The sequence below is a fragment of the Ochotona curzoniae genome, unplaced genomic scaffold (genome assembly GCF_017591425.1).
Source record: "Ochotona curzoniae isolate NIBS_2020 unplaced genomic scaffold, NIBS_Ocur_1.0 contig_1014, whole genome shotgun sequence".
Taxonomy (NCBI): Eukaryota; Metazoa; Chordata; class Mammalia; order Lagomorpha; family Ochotonidae; genus Ochotona; species Ochotona curzoniae.
This window is the reverse complement of record NW_024464920.1, coordinates 13,115,834-13,131,969: the sequence shown is the minus strand read 5'-3', so window position 1 is coordinate 13,131,969 and position 16,136 is coordinate 13,115,834.

The window sequence follows — 16,136 nt, the reverse complement described above, 5'->3', positions numbered from 1 at the left end:
ATCGCAGGCTGAAATGTTAATGACCTTTATTATGGTGTGTCAGAATATTTAGTAAAACTGTTGGTTGTAATGAGAAGAGGAAGCTTTTGCCTCTGAACTCAGTTGCTCCAAAAGAAAACACTGGATGGGCCTGCCTCAGTTGACAAATATTTTTAGCCAAATACTCTGAGAAAGAAAGCTGGATTAAGGATTGTCCTGTATAAATAGATGTAGAAAAGAAAAGACATAGCTAAGGCAGTCTGACCTTCACAGGAGTCTAAACTCTAAACTTGACCATAATTGGCAGTTCTTCAACAGAGGAAATCCACTGCTCGTACTGTGGCTCCAGGAGCATAAAATGAAAGTGTTACTCATAGACATTCTCCAAAACCTCCCAGTATGCTTCTCACATGGTCGGCACTCTGCTCAGCTACAAAGACAACACAAAATGTTAGGGGCAGCTGTTTGGCACAGCTGCCTGATGTTGTGGCTAAGTTACCTCTTGCTTAATAACATTCCTATATCAAGCTACCTGATTAGGGTTTTGCCTCTGCTCTAGATTCCATTCTAACTTTCTGATAATGAGCCCTCTGGGAGAAAGCAGGCAATACTCAGATCATTGGCATCCTGACACCTGAGTTACCTGGATTTAATTCCTGCATCTAGGATTTGGCCTGATTCAGCCCTGACTGTTGGAAGCATTTGGGAAGTGAGTCAAGAGAATGGAGATTGTCTCTCATTCATTTACTCTTTCATTCTACCTCTCTGTTTCTCTTTCTCATTTCATTCTCTCCCTCCCCTTTGGTAAATTAATAAATATGTATTAAACTAATTCATTAAAATCGTGTTCACTTTTCGTGCTAGCCTATAGTTTCAGACACATGATCCCCACACAAGTTCAATGAATAGCAGTCTAAAAACCACTTAGGAGATAATCAAGTATGATCATTTTTACATGAAATTTATTGGAAAGCAGACAGAATCCTCACTAAATGTTTGAGATTATTCAATATTTAAAAAGAGAGAAAGAAGTCTGGTCTACAAGCAGCATCTTAAGTTCCCAAATACTTATCAGCAAGAAGCAGCATATGAAAATTATGCATCCCTCCAACATGGCACACCTAAAATTTGGCCACAACATATGACATGCAAAGGAGAACTTCCAGAGAATTCTGGAAGTCATGAGGGAAATGACTGAGAGAGTCATCTGAAGAAACAAAGTTGAGAGTAAACGATACCAAGACTAGGATAGTTCTAAGTTCCCATACAGAATACAACTGCCATAGGCCAATGGGCATGCCAGACTTTCTGCTTTTACATGTATGATGCTTCAGATTACTGAGGGAATGAAGGGAAAAGATGACATGTCCCTTAGTTGACAGAAGGAAACACACATTTTAAGAAATTACAGATTTAAACTGGATGCAGAAACATATGAAGCATGTATGACTCCACCGTGAATGCTGAATATGCTGTATATGAAAAGGAAGATTATAGTCAACAATATTTTATCACTGTTAGGCCTTTATCTCTTTCAGCAACAATCCATGCATACTTATGTCCTGAGAGACTATGGGAAAGGTCTCTAGGACATTCATGAAAAAAATGTATATTATTAAAAAGCATTCAATGCTTTTAAACATTTTTATGTAAAAATAGTAATATTTCAATTTCATTAAATTTTTTAAAGTATCTTCAGATTTCCTAGGATTTTTAGCAACCAGTGTAAATTGTGATCAAGTTTGGGGCAATGTAATATCAATGGCTATTGTATGTAAATGAATGAACAAACACTGAAAGCTATCTCCAAGTGCCTGAAATGAAAAAAGAATCAAATAACAACTAAAAATATAACACAATGGAAAGAATAACAGATCTCCACTCAAGATTTTGCTTATATTACCAAATTTACAACAGAACGTGATCAAATTGCCAGAGTTAACATCAGTGGATAGATTACATTTGGCCATGTGATTTCAGTCTTTCCTGATTTTGAACTCGAATGCAATTTAGAAAGAAATGTATTTGATTCAGAATTTAACATTTTTATTTTTTGTGTCACCTCATGTTTCATAAATTGAATACAAAATAGAAAAAATTCATATTAACCACTAGGTAGTCTAGTCCTATTTCTTTTCGTTATTTCAAATATTGTGCAGCTGTTTCAAACATCAATTTTTCAATTTTTACTTTTTTTAGAATTAATCAATATATTTTTTCATTCCACTTGACATGACTTATTTAATTATATGCTTCTGCACTACAAATTACAAGACTTGCTCAGTAGGTTCTTTTTAAATTTCATAGAAAACTACAGGTACAGATGGTCCATTAACAACAATAAAAAGGGCAAATTAATTTTATGCAAAAAATCCTTTGGAAAGCAATTCATTTCACAGCTATTTCCAGGAAGGTGTCTGTATTTAAAAACTGATGTAAGACTTCCTGATGATAGAACAAGCTAAGCTAACACATCACCTGAATTATTTGCTTCTGGAAAATGACAGACTTCCTCATTGATTTTAATAAACAATAGCTGGAAATGAGGTTTGAAAATGTCAGGATTAGGTCCTCACCTTCTCTATAACTTAATAGAAAATGACCTCCAAAACCACAAACTTCTGACTCAGGTAGCTAATGGTTGTCTATTGGAATGATACACTGCTTCTATGATAAACAGTATTATGCTCATAAGCACTTTTGTAATGATTGTGATTTATAACTTTAAAACTAGAGGCATACAGTTGCAAATCCCCCTTCTTTGTAATTCATATCTGATTTGGAGATCTCTCAATATTATTTTTTACTTCTAAAATCATAATTATTATTAAAATTATTCCAAAAGTATTGCAAGAGCTATTTTTACTGGTGTGGGAATATATGATACATATGTTAACAGCCAGCTCAGGGTTCCCTTGGGGAGAAAATATCATTGTTTAAGAAAACACCTGGCAATTCAGTGTTGGATGTGTGAGTCCAGAGGACATGTTTTGGAAGAATCCAAGAGGAATAAAAACAGGGATATGTTTGCCTGCCTAACAGTTTGGAGGAATTTAAAACAAAACTTGAACTAGAAGAAGTAAAAATCCAGATATAATCCCTTTCTGAAAATTATATACAGAGAAAGGGAATGTGGGAAAGAGATAGAGAAAGTGAGACAACAAAGCAATACGGTAAGATGCTAGATATGCCTGAACTGTGTTTTAAGGGAAAGTTCTGGCAGGGATAACTAAAATGCTAGGGTCACCTAACGCTCAATATCAAACAGTTTGGAAATTATTGCTGCTGCACAATCCTCTTCTTGGTAAGCATCTGGTGTACCTACAGAGGACTCATCTGCTTGTGATGTCACTTGGATGTATCAGACACGGAGTCCAGGCAGTGCACTTTTCGCATAGTGTGTAAGGAACTGCTTTGAGACTCAACAGCCTTACGAGAGTGCCTAGTGTTGAATTCCATTCAGTTCTTCTTCCTGGTAGACTGCTAATAAATATGTTCAGAAGGACCAGGTAAAGGCTGAAGTGATTAGTTCACTGCCTCAGTGGTGAGCTATTAGTGTTGACATGCCACTCCTTATTTTGGGCTAATCTAGCCTGATGGGTATATTTGGGGAATGAATTGGTGGGCTGAAGATTCCCTCTCTCACATTCTCTTACTGTCACCTTGCCTCCTCCCCTTTAAAGTAAATAAAATGAAGAGTTTAAAGAGACAAATGGAGAGTTCATATGTTAGGCAGTATAGGGCAGAGAATCATCAACAAATACAGGAGACAAACAGGTATTCAGTCTTTCGTAACACTCTTAAAATGTTACCAGAATAGTATGTCCCAAATACTACCCACTCATTCTCAATGTAGTAGAATTACACTCTCTATGATATGATGTGACAGACTCATAAAAGAATTTCTTTGTATGTAAGAGGCTAAGGATAAGCTTAAAATGTACAATTATATATAAAGTTTTTCTATCCCCAACATTGCTATACAAATATTTTCCACACACATTCTTTTTCAATTGCACAACTATTAACAACCTGGTTGTTTTAAATGCTTGTTGATGATTTTGGTGAAATAATTTCAACAACTATGCATATTTATGACCTTGCTCATATTTCTAATTTGCTTTTACTTTGTTTTAGGAATACAATGTAGAGTTTCAGAAACTAGAATTCTACATCTGATAAAATTGGAATATAGCTCTCTCTGTCTTTTCTTTTTTCACCATTGACTATATACAAAAACTAATGTGTATTAATCTTATGGCAAAAATTGATGGCCTTTTAACATGGCCTAAGTTTATATGACATTTTGGTTGCTCCAAATTAATACATCAAGTTCCAGGCTTTTTGAAAATATCTCAATGACATAACATTTTTTATAAGTGTTATATTTATTGTTCAATTTAAATTTTTACAGGTGCCTTATGTTTGGAATGGGGTATAATAGGATAAATAAAAATGTTCCTAGGGAGGACAACTCAGGAACACAGGCAGCTTTAGGTATTCTCATTGTGTTATTTGGAGTTCATTTGTCCCACCCTTGTCCTCATCAGCCCTTAGAGTTGTGTACAATCTTCACAGTTTTTCTGTTCTTCTTCTACATTTTTCTTAAATAAATCTTTTACAATTTCTCTTTATATTTTTCATGACTGTAATCATCAAAGGAACTAACCAGGAATTATCTACCCAGCATGGAACCTGATTTTGTCCTAAACAACAAATACTAGTGAAAACCCCAGTACCAGCTAGGGTGTATCACAAGGTGCGATGAAATTTACAACAGTCTCTCTTCATGGATGATAAATCTTACACTCCCTACAAGACTCCAGTGGCTGACATCTTCATGGTGGCATCTTGGGTGATATCTATCTTTCCGCTTAACTCTTGTTCTCATGATTTACTGTTTGTCCTTGATCAAAATAATTCTTATGTAGCTCTTTATCTTGGTTGCTGAGACCTCTACCAACAATAACCCTTGGAATAAACAGATTTTTTTTATGCAGAGTAGGCTTCAATATGCCCTCCACAAACACCTTTTTCGTTATCGCCCAACAGTGGCAAGGTTTGCTTGGCTTTTTGGATCCACCATGTAATCTCGAGCTTGCCTTCCTATATCAGTGCTTCTAGAAAGACTGATTAAAGATTCTTTTCCTGACCCTTCAACCAACTGTGCAAGATTTCTACTCCCCCAACTCCTCCAGAAATTATGCAACCCTTCTTAAAAAAAAAAAAGAAGAAAGATTTGTTTATTTGAACGGCAGAGTTACAAAGAAGGTAAAACAGGGAGAGATTTTCCATTGGCTGATTAATTCCCCATCTGGCCACAATGACCTGGCTGAGCTACTCTGAAGCTAGGAGCCAGGAGCTTCAACCAGGTCGCCTACTTGAATAGCAATGAGCCAAAAACTTTGTCCATCCTCTGCTGTTTTTCTCAGATCATTAGCAGTGAGCTGGATTGAAAGTAGAATAGCCAGGACATAAAAGAGTACTGATATGGATAGCCAGCATTCAAAAAAAACGAATTTATCCACTTATACTACAATGCTGGCCCCTAAAACCAAGTTTTAAAAATAAATCTCTTGATACTCAACAATAAAAATGATTGTGCATCCTTAACCAAGCTCGTAATAACTCAGTTCTTAGAAGCGGAATGTTTTCATGTCAAAAACCCAAAACATGTGATAATGGCTTGGAAATTAGTTGCAGATTGAGGTTGATAGGGCAGCAACAAATATATTATGAAAGGCTGGGGATAATGGCCAAGACATAACCCATATTTTATTGCAAAGAAAAAATTGTCAAAGCACTTACCTGCAATAATGTGAAAACCAGAACATGAATGCAATGAATCTGTGTACCTGACTGTCTTCCGCTTACATAGAATGTGGATAGTGACTTTGGCTTCATTGAGCTATGCATGATTCACGAAAATATAAAGGTATTAAAGAAAGAGATGTTCTATTTCCAAGCAGAATTTACAGGAAACGTAGAAAGACCAGGAATTGCTGGGCTGAAAAATAAAATTGTCATTCATCTGAAGTATTTCTATGCAGTAAGAAATTGTCAAGGCCTAGAACCAAAAATCAAATCCAAGTTTATATACAAGACTCTCTATTAAATCTCTTAAAGATCTAAGAAAGTGTCACACATTTAAGCCCAGAAAGTATGTAGACAGTCCTCCCTGTCCATCTACATAATTATAAAAAATGATATTAACATGCTCTTAATCTACTAAAAGTTTTGTGGTGGTTTTCTAGACAACTCAAAATTTGAGTTATCAAATAATATATTTAACAGTAATTTAAAATAAAAACATGGGCAGCATAACTTACTTTCATTTTTCTCCAGATAAAGTAAATACCCTAGTGTTCATTAAGTTGTTACTCATAGTTGCTGTATTTTGGAAATTTACAGTTAGTTAAAAATACAGAGGAGGGTGTGGCACAGTAGCCTAGTGCTTGAAGTCCTTGCCTTACATGCACCAGGATCCCTTATGGGCACTGGTTTGTGTCCCAGTGGTCCTGCCTCCTACCAGTTTCCTTGCTTGTGGTCTGGGAAAGCAAACAAGGACGGTCCAAAGTCTTGGAACCCTGAACCCACATGGGAAACTTGGAAGAAGCTTGAGGCTCTTGACTTTGCATTGGATCAGCTCTGGTCCTTGTGGTCACTTGGAGAGTGAATGAGCAAACAAATTCCTAAAAGAAAAAATACAATAAAAAATCTATAAATATTATAGGTATGAATTTTAAATACTGGGTGAATAAAATTTTTTTTAAAATTTTCACTGTTTTTATACTTCTCGTTTAAAACATGCTTTCCTCCCTCTCTCATTCCCACGTTCCTTCCTTTCTTCTTTTCATTTTTCTTTTAATTTTCTTTATAATCACAGGCTTAACCCTGCACTAAATACAGAATTTAACAATAAGTAGAGAAACCAATGTTCCTTTAGGTTGTAATTAATAATATGAGTATAATTAATAATATAATTAATAATAATTAAATCTTAAATGTCAATATCACTCATACACATTGCTTTTCTGTGCTCAGTATATAAGTTACCACAAACCAGAGAAAGTAGGATATTTGCCTTTTGGGAACTGGCTTCTTTTCACTATGCATAATGTTCTCCAGTTGGATTCATTTTGTTGCAAAACATAGCATTTTGGAGACTTACGCGGTAGCCTAGTGGCTAAAGTCCTCACCCTTAAAGCTCCAGGATCTCATACTTCTAATCTCAGTAGCCCCAATTCCCATCCAGTTCCTAGCTTGTGGCCTGAAAAAGTGGCCCAAAACCTTGGAAACCTGTATCTGCATGAGAGACCCAGAAGAGTCTCCTGGCTCCTGACTTGGGATTAGCTCAGTCCTGGCTGTTGCAGCTGCTTGGGGAGTGAATCAGCAGACGGGCAATCTTCCTCTCTGTCTCTCCTCCTCTCTTTATATCTGACTTTGCAATAAAAATAAATAGATCTTTTTTTTAAAAAAAATAGGATTTTTTAAACATTGAGTTGTATTATGTCATGTGCATATACGTATTGTATTTATCTAGTCATTAGTCAATGGACACCTCAGTTTATTCCTTATCTTAGCTACTGTGAGTTCAACTGCTATAAACATAGGGGAACAAGTAATTCTTTTATATGCTGATTTCATATCCACTGGGTAAATGTCCAGCAGTGGAATTGCTGGATCATATTTTCTATTTTCAACCTTCTGCACAATCTTCATACTGTTTCGTAACAATGTACAAGTTTAGATTCCAACCAACAGTGCATTAGAATAACGTTTTTTTTCACATCCTAGCCAGCATTTGTTATTTTTTATTTTTCGGTGATGGTCATTCTGACTGGGGTGAGGTGAACCCTCATTGTCCTTTTAATTTGTATTTCCTCAGTGACTAGCAATCCTGAGCATATTTTCATGCCTGTAGGAGATTTTTATTTCATGCCTTGAAAAATGCTTGGTTATTTAAATGAGTGGTCTGATTGACTGTCTTTCATCACTGTTAATCATCCAATATTGGATTCAACTTGAGTAACATTAAAGAAAAGATAGATGGAAGGCTGTCAGTACTATCTGAAATATGTACTGTGGTTTTTGCTTTATTTGTTTATAAGTAACTGAGGCATTCTTTGTTAAGCTGCCACATTCTTCTTGATGAACTCACTATATAAAGGCAAATAGCAGATGAAAAAAATTCTGACTAATGTGCATTGCTTTTTTTGGTTGTTGCTCAAGTTTTATTTATTTTACTTGACAGAGTTATGGAGAAAAAGAGAGATTGGTATAGGGGCAGATCTTCCATCTGCTGGTCCACTCCCCAAATGACCAGAGCTGACCAGAGCTGGTCTGGTCTGAAACAGACAGGCAGAAGCTTCTTCCAGCTGTCAAGCATGAGTGCAGGGGCTCAAGGACTTTGGCAGTCATCTGCAGCTTTCCTAAGCCATAAGCTGGGAACTGGATCAGAAGTGGATCAGCCAAGACATGAACCAGCACCTGTATGGGAAGCTGGCACCATTGGTGGAATATTAGCCAGACCCTGATTAAAGTCTATATTTTGTATATAGACTTTATTTATTTATATGCTATATTTCTATAGCATAGGAAAAAAACACTTTGCATTTTAAATGGATTATTTAAAAACTAAATGGCAAGGAATGCCATTTAGATAGACATGGACTCTGATAATCTCTTACGATTTAGAGAGGGGAGAAGGATTTGAAGGATTTGGGGACCGGAAAAATTCCATAGCTGCTTTAACCATGCTGATAGTATTTAAGATATTTGACAAAGGAAGGTTAGTATATATTTTAAATTAGAAGATTTGAACCTCAGGCTAAAGTCTTTGATTTGGAAGATCTTAGGGGTGATGCATTGAAAAGTATGGGGGTAGGAACCCACCATGGGGGGAGGGATGCGAGAGGAGTGGGTGGAATCCCAGTGCCTATAGAACTGTGTCAATTAATATAATGTAATTAAAATAATAATAATAATAAATAAAACAATTTAAAAAAGAAAAGTATGTGCTTTACATTAAACGTCATCTTAAGTGATATGATTGGTACAACAAACACAAGAACTCAGATATCTTTCCTACCAAAGATTAATTGCAATTCTCTTCTTAATAATGTATCTTAGTAAATTTCTAGAATTCTTTTACATGAAAGCTATTTAAATAATGTGGTGTTTACAGTTATGAAATATTTACGGCCACAGACTTGAGAGAAGAATGTGAAAAGGTTGGAGAAGATTAATGAGGTATTAAGAAACTGGAGATTGAAGTAACTTTGCAAGTTATGCATTCTTGGAAGCCTAGATTATCATCAGTATCATTAATATTAAAATATCAAGTACCCTCTCAGCAAAAGCAAAGCTCTTTTATATTTTGCAGATCGAGTGGGTAAGGGTTCTTTAGCCCTGTGCTTTGACGTAAATGTGTCCCTCTAAATTCATGTGTCGAAACTTAATCAGCAATGTGATAGTATTACAAAGTAATGAAGTCCTTAGTGTGGAGATAAGGTCTTTACCAAAGGGTTGAAACAGTAGAATACGCCCTTGCTCCTTTCCATGATGTGAGGGCACGTGTCTGTCACCCAGGAAGATACAGCATCCAGGTGCCATTCTATGGGCCCCAACACAACCATCACCAGACATAGAATCTGCTGGATCTCTAAATTGTGAGGAACAAATGAATGCCATCCACAGATTTTCTAGTTCCAAGTATTGTGTAACAGCACTGCAAATGGATCTTGATCTTTTGCCTAAGAGAATGGAATTCATGACCACCATAAATAATTTTCAATATACCAGCAGTGAAATTGTATACAATTCCAATAATTTCTCTGAATCGATGTATTGATTTTAAATGTGAAATACAAACACTGATATCCTTGAACATCCTCAGCATTAGGTAATGCCATTTTGCCTACATCTTTTAAAGTAGATAGTGGCTTATGTGCCTGGCACTACTCAAAGTCACTTATATAAACAAGGGATACGAATCAATAGCAAATGGCCTAAAAATGGTTTGAGCACATATACTTGAAGTACAACTTAAAATAAAGTATGAGACCACAAAGGTAGTTTAGGCTTGCAGTGGTTTCACCAGGTAATATATAGCTCCTTCCTCAACCTGTAATTATGTGGAATAAGTATCCATATATTTGGGTAATTTTAGATGAAAAATAAGAAATAAGGTATGTCTACTTGAGGCACAATACATTGTCCATGACTGTTTACTACTAAAAAAAAAAAACCTGAATTATCTAAACATTCAGTACACAATGAATACTTATAACTGTAAGATATGTGGATTATCTCACTGGGCTTTCAAAGTAGCCCAGGATGTAGGAGCGACTATAATCACCACTTGATGGTTGAAAAATTTGAGGAAAAAGTAATAACATAGCATGGTTAAGTTCTAACTGCTAATGAATAGGAAAATCAACATCCAAACTCAGGCCATTTGTCTCCTAAATGTATGCTTTAGGAACTATGTTGTACTAACAGGTGTTATAGTTGGTGCCTTTAGCTAGATACTGAGCCTCAAAAAACATTCACAGTCCAGAAGTTATCTGGTTAGAATGACACATCAGGTGCAAGGTCACTCTGTTTTATGCCATCCAAGGCCACTTCTGGGAACGTTCTAAAACACTCCAAACATGCCTGCACTTAATTTACTGAGTTACTGGAAGACAAATGTGAATGGTTCAAGTCTGAGTTCCATCTCTGGATTCTGTGTTTCAGGATGTATAGTTAGTATTTGGTTTTTTGTTTTTAAGATTTGCTTTTTTCCACAATATCAATTTTATATATGTGAACACTTATAAATAGTAATTTTCTGTGTCTGATTTCTGTTCCCCATGCATAGCTGTGTCTATTATTCCTGCTCCCCTTCCTGTGACTACATTTCAGATGGATAATTCTTAATTTACAGGCACTTTACTTTGATTTATGCTGCTTAGAACTAATAGATTATTTTGAAAACTGGATAGATGATATTTTTCCCATAAGATTCGAAAATTTCACTATTTTACTGCTTGCTACTGCTTTTATGCCAACTTTATACCTCTCAGACACCTAATTATGCATTAAGTCCTAACATTGAGCTCTCCTTTTAATTATTATTCTCCGATATTTTTTCTTGTTTTTCTTGAAATCTATATTGTTTTGAATTATGTTTCCAATCACTAATTTTCTCTTCTGAAATGATTAATTTGCAGTAAGAATCAACCATAGCATTTATAATTTTTTTTCATACCATGGATTTTACATTATAAAATATATTTAGTTCTATGCTGAGGTCTCTTTCTTTTCATGGTTTTGTAACAATATTTTATTGGATTCTTTCAGAAACCTGAATTTTTTTTTTTGTGGGTAAGACTGTTATTTTTTCCATATTGTTTCCTTCATGTTTAAAGGGATGTATTAAGGGAGAAAGCCGACCCAATTTCCCACCCTCCCCAGGTCCCAGATGTAGGGTACACTCTGAGGTTCTTGCTCAAGTGGATTCCATATTTCAACAGTTATGAATCGCTGCCAATCTTGCCACTCCAAGCACTATGAGGTCCTTGACGGATCTACTGATTGACATAGTCCATCATAGAGTCTCTGTTTGCCCCGTATTTCGTTGCCAAGACATAGCTGAGATGGTTGGTTGACCTGTTCTGTCTTCTCTCTTTTCTTGGTTAAGGTTCCAAGTCCAGCATTTTGATTGGGGAGATCTCCAAAGAAACTTTGAGGAGTTCTCAAACCAGATTCTTGTATGTGCTAGCAAGTACAGGGCCCGGCACAGTCCATTGCACCGACCAGCTGGTGTTTGCAATTGCTGGGTTGGTTCTGTTTCACTTCCGACTTCCACTGGAATCATCGGGTGTTGCAGTCCAGCCTGGTACTGCCCAGCACATACTCAGCCCTCGCATAAACCTGTGGGAGCTGCAGCCTAGTTGGAGCGACCCACAATAACCCCCATCAGGCCCGCCCCATACCCTGGTTAGCCAGTATGTGTAGCAGTAATCAGGTCTGTCCCACACCCCATTCCACCCTAGCCGCTGTCCTAGTTTTCGTGCCCTCCCATGGAAGTGGTAACCTAAGAGGGAGGAGCCCACTATTTCCCTCCCAGTCCTCTCCCACTCCAAGATTATGCACTCTCCAGATAGTTCTGTGGTTTGACTTGACAGAACTAGCCCCCAGTGCCAGCTTCTGCCAGCTGATGCTGTGGCTAAGCCCAAACAACCCTCACCCACTCTAATTTTGTTTGCACCAGTAGGAATAATCAGCCCAGCCTGGCTTTTGCCTGATCTAGTCCACATGAGGCATACAGGTATTGTAGCCCTGCCTAGTCTGGTCTGCCCCCACCCCAGCTCACGCTCTCCTGCGGGAGTAGCTGTCCAGCAAAGGAACCCTCCCTTATTGCCCTGCTGGCTCTGCCCCCTCCCTTCCTTGTTCTCAAGCTTGCTGGTTGTGCACTGCGGTCCCTTCTGGTACAGGCAACCCACCTTGGCATTCCATATTGTGCACTAGTGTTTGTTGCGACTGAACCTGGCTTGACCCACACTGTTCTGGTGCTTGGATTTGCCAGTAGATGACATGGACAGATTCAGCCTGGTCTTCCCCCGACCCCTGCCAATTGTATGCCAGTGGGTAACTTTCCATGGCCTGTTCTGGGCTGTTTCCTATCATGTTTCTTGCGTTTACCTGCTGGGTCTGTGTCCTGCCAGAGGAGTTGCCCAGGTTCCTCTGTCAGAAACTCTCCCAATGCCAGGTTTCACACTTACCAGTGGGTCCATGAACCAGCCCTACTCAGTCCACCTCCTGTCATAGCAGGAACAGTGGCTTTTCCTGACTGGCCTTCAACCCAAACTGGTTCTTGCTGTTGGATGTTTCAGCCCAGCCATGGAGAAACCTAAATCTTATAATGCCCACACGGCTACAATGTTTTCTGAATTTATTAAGTTTCTTATAGGGTAGCAGGGCCGAAAGTGGTAACTGCAAAGCAATTAATTCATCAATATATTTATTTATTTAAAGCCTCCTCTATGGCTTTAATCTGTTGTATATTTACACGTAACACATTTTTTTTCTAATGCTCAAGCCTATTTTGAGTGGCCCAGACATGTGCAATCTTCTTTGTTGTGAAACTTCTAAGCTTCTAAAGCAAACTTTTGACAAGTCCATTATACTATACTTGGTGGGGGGTAAGTATTCCCCTTGTATCATTCATGCTATATTCAAATTTCAGTGCCAGATAAGATCATTATATTGTACAGAACCACTTTTCACATGGATTCAAATTTCTTTTCTCTCTTCACACAAAGTCTTTGGTGTGTTTTAGAAGAGGGCTACTTTTGAGCCTAGCCTAGGCACACGATAAGTGTGAACTACTCACTAAATTTAAAGGGGGGGGGGGTTTAGGGACACATTGCTTTATTTGTTGGTTTCAATAACTAGAACATTTAGTCCTAATTGTAGATTGCTATTCTCTATGCCAAAGTAACTTAACAATATTCATTTCATGATTAAAGATTAGTTTGTATCATCTTCTGGTAAGACAATGATCAGACATCCACTAGGGCCCAGTAAAATACTGATTATATAATTTATCAACAAAATTATTACCATAAGCCTTCAAAGTAGCTCTGCATCTAAAAACATATGATCTTTTTACTAGGAGCAAATCCAGAGCTAAATCTCTAAAAGAGAATGATCATTACCACATAAAAGTAATCCTGTATCAAAACCTGAAGGGAGAAATGGTAGTGGCTGAAATTCAGTTCCATTTCAGATCCCCTAGGAGGAAGAAACTGTAAGGAGCAGAGGCCTGATGTTGGTGTCAGACTGAAGACTCAAATATAGCTGTAGGCTCTAGGATTCATACTAGACAAGAGCCATCCAACTGCCCACACCACACATATACCATAAAACACCATAGAAGCAGATACTGATGCGTCAAAGGACCCATGTCAAAAGTTCTGTGGTCCTTCTTCTGCTCTGTCCAACGTTCCTGGCTCATTTTCTTCCTGGAGCAAATATTCAACAACAGTCCAGCAGCACATGTCCCACCGTTTCTGAAAATGGATGTTCCTTCACTTGCAAGTCCTAAGAACAAGGATTACAATACACAATAATATTGACAGAGAAGGCTCCAAGTATTTACAATGACCCTACGGTATATATAGCATGTGGCCCCATTTGTAGCCGCTAGTCTTTCTAGACAATGTTAGAATACATTGGATTTTATTAATCCAGATATTAAGATCAAGTGGTGGGGTGCAAGAATGTTCCTTTGTTCTAAGGATCCTAGTTCATGTTTTCTTTTTAAAAGCCATTTTGAGGTGTATAGAACCCAGTTGAATATAAACCAAAATTGAAATGTCTATGAAGAAGTTACAGGATATAGATAAGAACCTGCATTTTCCTATTAACATATTGGTTAATCAATACCATGTCAATTAATGCCATAATGTTGTAAATTCTTGTTGATGTTATGTTGGGGCTTTTAATTGCTTGAGATGATACTTTGCTGGCTTTACCTTCAGACCAGAGATGGTCTCACCAAGAAATCGTTGAACTCACTAGGATAATAATATGCTGGACTTTATGCTTGGTAAATACTTTCAATGAAAGAACCTCAACTGAATTTGAACTGTGGTAATGCAACAAGGTGGAGAAATCCACCATGGGAGAGGGTTCAGGGAGGGGTGGGGGGAATCCCAGTGCCTATAACACTGTGTCACATAATGCAATGCAATTAATAATAATAATAATAATAATAATGATAATAAATTTCAAAAACAGAATTGTGCAAGATGGAGGAGGAGGAGGAAAAAAGAGCGGGGGGAGGGGGGAGAGAGAAAGAGAGAGAGAGAAGCGTGTCCATCCTCTGGTCCACTGATTCACTCTCAAATATCTGTAATGGCCATGGCTGGGCCAGGTCAAATCCAGGAACATGGAACCCCTTTCCAGGTCTGCCACAAGGTGGTAGGGCCCAAATCTTGGTCATCCTCTGAAGCTCTTTCAGGTGTGTAAGCAAGGAGTTGGAATGGAAGTGTGGAAGCTGCAGCTAAAAGTAGTGATCACACAGCATACCAGTATTATAGGCAGGAGTTTACCTCATTGTGTAATGACATTGGGACCTGAATCGTGTTTTCCAGTTGAAAACGTGATCTAACCCTGTTTAAGTGCTACTATTTGTTGTTAGAAACCTCTACGGTATAGCCTCAAGTTGTTGGGGGTGTGCCTTCAGAACGTAATTCTTGTAAAAGGATTGTTTTTAAAATGTTCAGTTTAGCCTCATTCATTTTCTCTATGAGATGTGACTGCTGTGATATACATTCCTGACTTAATGTGACATCATCTATTGCTAAGCCCTAACCAGAGGCAAACTGAACGAGGCCACCCAATTTGGTTCTGAAAGAGTGAGATAGTCTCTTCCAAGCAAGTAGCTTATTTCAGATGTTTCACTGCAGTGATGCAAAACCACAAGTTCAACAGTCTTAGTCATTTCTGATTCCTATGTCCTATTTGTATGGGGAACTTCTTTTACTCATGTGAGTTTGAAGACCATTGTGAAATTCATGGTCTGGATCCCATCACAGAAATTAAGTAAAGAGTGCATCATGAGTTAAGAATGATGAGTCTGAGCCTAGCACAATAGCATACCAGTTAAAGTCCTCAACTTGAGCACTCCAGGATCCCAAATGGGTGCCAGTTCTAGTCCAGGCTTACCATCCAGCTCCCTGCCTGTGGCCTGGGAGAGCAGTAGATGATGGCCCAAAGCCTTGGGACCCTGCACCTGCGTGGGAGACCTGGAGGAGACTCCTGACTCCTGGCTTTGGATTGGCTCAGCTCCGGCCATTGTAGCCACTTGGGGAGTGAACCATCGGATGGAAGATCTTCCTCTGTGCCTCCTCCTCTCTGTGTATTAGAATATTAGGATATTAGAATATTAGAAATAAAAGATTGACAAGTCTATCCCAGACTTTGCATCTCTCAAGGTCCTTTTTCTCTTTTTTTCAACCTGATATATTATAAAATTTCTGTAAGTTTAATTTTAATTATATGCTGGACCAACACTGAATACAGGTTTCTGTCAGCCAGAATCAGAAAACTGAATTCAGAATCTCTGATCAGTTCATCAATAAGTTCACCCAGAAATTTGATCA